Source organism: Sorex fumeus, unplaced genomic scaffold (assembly GCF_029834395.1).
Source record: "Sorex fumeus unplaced genomic scaffold, SorFum_2.1 ptg000468l, whole genome shotgun sequence".
NCBI classification, from domain to species: Eukaryota; Metazoa; Chordata; class Mammalia; order Eulipotyphla; family Soricidae; genus Sorex; species Sorex fumeus.
The window spans coordinates 15001-19799 of record NW_026606523.1 but is presented as its reverse complement, the minus strand read 5'-3'; positions in this window follow the sequence as shown (position 1 = coordinate 19799).

Here is a 4799-nt window from a genome sequence, read left to right as displayed (position 1 = left end):
CGAGGCGGCGTTCCAGGATGTCGGCGTCCGAGTCGACATTGGTCCCGCTGTCGAGGCGCCAGCCCGCGAGGACCGGCGGTGGAGCTTGGAACTGCAGGCTCTTGAGGGAGGCTGTGTTGCCTTCGCCGGCGGGTGCCGGCGCCGGGCCTGGCTGCCGGGGCGGGTCGACCAGCACTCTGCCGGCGGGTGCCGCGTAGCTAGCTAGCTCCAGGGTCCTCGGCGGCTCGGGAGCGGGGCCGGTGGCCGGCGCGAGAGGGGGGCGGCCCGGGCGTGTGGCCCGACCCTTGGCCGGCGGGTGCCGCGTAGCCAGCTCCGGGGTCCTCAGCGGCTCGGAGAGGGGCCGATGGCCGGCCCGAGCGCGAGGCGGCCCGGGCGCGTGGCCCGTCCCTCGGCCGGCGGGTGCCGCGTAGCTAGCTCCAGGGTGCGCAGCGGCTCGGAGCGGGGCCGGTGGCCGGCGCGAGAGCGGGGCGGCCCGGGCGTGTGGCCCGACCTTTGGCCGGCGGGTGCCGCGTAGCCAGCTCCGGGGTCCTCAGCGGCTCGGAGAGGGGCCGATGGCCGGCCCGAGCACGGGGCGGCCCGGGCGCACAGGGCCCTGCGCCGGCTTGAGCCCGCGCCTCGTAGCTCCAGGGTCGGTCCGCAGCGTCTCGGAGCGGGGCCGATGGCCGGGCTGAACGCGTGCCGCCCTTGGCCGGTCAGCGGGCGGTGCATCGGTGCACGGTGACGGGTTCCGGCCGTGAGCCCGTGGGGGCGCCTGGTCCGCGGCCCCGAGAAGGAAGAGGACTTAGTTTTGTTTGATTTCCCGCCGCGGTGTTTCTGGGCTTCTGAATCTATCTATCCCCTTAGCCTTCCCGAGCTGGCTTTGACCTCCGGGCCGCCGCCGCCGCCGCCGCCGCCGCCGCCGCCGCCGCCGTGGGGTCGTCGCGTGGCTTCGGGCGCAGCTTCGACCATGCCGAGTCACGGGGTCGACCAGTTGTCCCGTGGAGCTCCGGGACTCGGGGCGATGGGGCTCTCCTGGGTGCCAGTTGCCGGGTCCCTGTTCCAGAGGTGCGGCGGGAAGATGCAGATCGGTCCCGTTTCCGACATCGGTCCTTTTCCCGTGCGACGGGACCGGTTTGGACCGCGAGATGTGTGCTGACACGCTCTCTCTCGGTGGCTCTCTGCCGTGAGGATCGGGACCGTCGTTCCCCCGGGTGCGTGTGGGATGGTCGGGGCCTGTCTTGAGGACTTCCTCCCTGGCCTCCCGCCGCTCGAGCCGCCCGCCTGGGCCCTGTGCGCCGGCTCTCGCGTGCACCTGGGGGCAGTGTCCCAGCCGTGGCTGTCAACCTCCGGCCTAAGGCGCCCGAGTTCAGCCCGGCGTCCGCGGCCCCGATGTGAACGGACCTCCCCCAGTCCCGCGGGCCCCCGTGCCCGCTGCGTGTCAGGCAGTCTCGCTCTCGTTGGAGGGGGTTGTCCGGTCGGGGTCCGGAATCACCCCGAGGTCAGAAGGGTGGGCAAAGGCTGAAACGGGCCTCTCCCCTCTCCGGAGGGTTGCTGTCCTTTGCTCGCTCTCCTTCGGGGTCCGGTCCCCTCCTCGTCCGGGGGGACCGGTGGCCGCTCGCTTCTCGCATCCTTTCCTTGCTGATCGATGTGGTGCTGGTGTGCTCTCCCGGGCCGGGCCTAAGCCGCGCCAGACGAGGGACGGACATTCCACGTGAATGGGACCGCTCTTCTCGTTCTGCCAGCGGGCCTCTCGCTTCTCCCCCACCTCGCGGTGGGGCGGGGCGTTCAGGGGTGCGGACCCCGGCCCGATCCCGTTCTTGCCGCTCTCCTGCTTGGTGCACAGGGAGTGGGCTTTTCGGGGTCGTCTGACACGGTGGACAACCCTCGCTCTGTCGGGACCGTCCCAGGTTCCCGTTCTCTCGAGCCGGCCCCTCCCCGCGGCGGGGTGGGGCCGCCCGGCGGTGGCGCGCGCTGCCGTGCCTCAACCGGCCCTCGGTGGTGCCCCTGGAGCGCTCCAGGTCGTCCTGTCAGGTGCCTGAGGCCGAGCCGGTGGTGCCGTTTCCCCGTCACCTGGCTTCGCGGTCCTGCCCTCTTTGGGCTCTCCTCGTTCGGTGGTGTTCCCCTCTGGGGGTCGAGCCGGTCGTTGTTTTGTCACACGGGAGTCGCCTTGCCGTTCGCCCCCTTGCGGCCCGCCGCTTGGGTCGTGGGCGGTTGGGCGGCCTCCGTTTCTCGGGCGCGTGCCCGCGTGCCTCGCATTAACTGGCTCTAGCGCGCGCGGGCGCGTGAGCGGCGGCGGTGGGTTGTCGTTGTGCCGGGCTCTGGGAGACGAGGTGGCCCCCCCCCTTGGGGGCTCTCTCTCGCTCTGTCCGGGGTTTCCGCTCCTCTCCCGTTGCGGGGGCGGAAGCCGGTCACCCGCCGTGGTGGGCGGGGGCCGTCTGCCGGGTGCTGCGGAGGGGCGGCGGGCCCTCCCGCGGACCCAGCACACAACGGACCTGACCGCGGACGCTCACGCTTCTGGTCGGTCTTGCTTCGGCGGGGCTCGGCCACCGGACCACTACGGCAGACCCCCCCCCACTCGAGTCGGGGGAGCCCGGAGAAGCGGGGCAGCCGGCCTAGGTCGGGGGGCGGCGCCCCCTCGGCGGAGAATACTCCTTCTCTAGCGATCCGAGAGGGTGCCTTTGGGGTACCGGATCCCCCAGCTGCTGCCCCTCCTCTACCTGCGCTGTCAGCCACCGGTAGCAGAGCCTGCCCTTCCCCGCCGCCCTGTGGCGGGGAGAGGCTTCCGCCGTCATTCCCCCCAGACGTGGGGGGGTGCCGAGCGCCCTCGCTCTTTGCCTACCGCGGCCCGCGCCTCCCCCCGTCGGGGGAGGGTCCCGCCGGGCCGAGCCGGCGTCCCGGCGTCGGGGCGTCGTGTCGGTGGTCGGGGCTCGGATGGGCCCGTGTGTGCGCGGTCGGAGAAGACGGGCGTGTGCGCGGGTATGGTCTCGCTTCCTGGACCCGACCTATGCCCGCGCGATCCCCCGCTCTGCCCCGCGGGAGCCGTGCTTCCCGTGGGGGGGGGACGACACGCTGTCCGCTCCCGTGTCTGTGTGTGCCGCAGCCGGCGGTGGTGCTGCGGAGCCCGGCTTCGGGGTGTGCGTGCTCTCGGCCCCCAGCCGAGCGAGACGCTCTCGCGCGGTCCGCGCGGTGGCGTGCCCCCGAGTGACTGGACGTTGCCGTCTGGGTACCCGGACCCTCCGGCAGGACTCGGATGGGCAGAGGGAAGAGGAAGAGCGGTTTGTGGAGGCTCTGGGCGCCGTCGGCCTTCCCTGCCTCGCGTTGGGGCTGGGGAACGGGTGTCGGTGGTTGGCGCTGGACCATCCGGGTCCCCGCCGGTCGGGGCACCGCGGTGCCGTGCGCGGCTGTGGCTTCCGTGGTGGAGCGCGCGTCGGTGGGTCGGCCGTCGGGCCGGCCGGCGTCCCGGGCGTGGGTGCGGGACCGCCCTTGGTCGTTGGGCGGTGGGATTCCCGTGCAGAGTTTTCCCGGTGGCCCGGTCGGTCCCGGCGGCGGGCGCCTCCCTCTCGCGTTTTCCCCTCGGAGCCCACCCGGCGCGTGTGCTGCGTTGCCCCGGCCCTCGCGGGCCCGGACCCCCCGGCCCCTCGGGCCCCTCCCCAGGGGAGGCTGTGTGCCCGTGCGGAGCCCGGTGGTGCTTTGGCCCCCGTGTTCCCCCTCGCGTGGGGGTCGCCCGTCAGTGGCGTCCGCTCTCTCGCCCGGTGCAGGTCGTGCCCTGCCCCCTGCCGGTCTCGCCGTGCCTCTGGAGCGGCTGACCCCTCCCAGAACGGGCCTCGTTTAGCCCGGAGGGGTCGGTCGGAGGCACGTGCGTCGAGCGGCGGGGGGTGGGCGTGCGTCTCACCGGTGTCGGGGGTGTCGGTCTCGCCGTCGGCCGGTGACCTCCGCGTTTGAGGGCCGGGACGAGTCGTCGGGGGCGCCTGGCCTGTCCGCGCTGGCGGTGGTCGTGGCCGGGGTGTAGCTCGAGTCTTGCCCGCCCGGTGGCAGGGTGGCCGTCGTCGTCGTCGTCGTCCGTCCTCGGCTGCCGCGGGACCGCCCTTGTGCTCGGAGGCCTCGGGTGGTGAGATTCCCGCGGTGGGCCGTTGGCGGCGGTGGCGGCGGCGATGGCCGTCGCCGGGTGCCGGGGCCCCGCCTTTGGGGCATCCCGGCCCGCGGAGGGTTCGCCCTCCCTGGGGCACCCTCGGCTCGCCCCCCGCCCCGCGCTGCCGCCCTTTTTCGTGCCGCCTCCCCTCCTCCGGTCTCGACCCGCGTGGCGGTCGGAGGTTGCCGGCGTTCCTTTGCCTCTCGCGGGGCCCCCCTCGCGGGGGGGCTCTTCCTCTCCTCCACTTCCCGTCTGCCCACCGGGCTGCTGCCGGCGTCCCGGTCCCGCGGCTCGCCCGCGCTCGGAGGTCTCGCCCGCCGCTGCGGCTCCGGCGGCCAGCGCTTTCGCTCCCTGGGACCGCCGTCCGCTCGCTCCTCCCGTTGCCGCTCCGCTCTCGCCACCGCCGGGTGGCCCTCGGTTGGACGACGGCGCGCTGTTCTCGGTCGAGGGGGGCCCCCCGGGGCCCGGCTTCGCCCTCCGACCCGCGGCGACCCCGCCCTCTCTCCGCACGGTGCCCTCCCGTCCGCGGGTGTGGTTCTCCCCCGTGCGCGCGTCGGGGCGGTGGCCGTCGCGGGTGCCTCCGGAGGCCGCGGTGCCGACGTTCTCCGTCCCCTCGCCGTCTCTCCGCGCCGCCGCTGCCGGGGGTCGTGGCGGCGTCACACGCTCGGGGGTCCCCCCCACCGCCGACTCC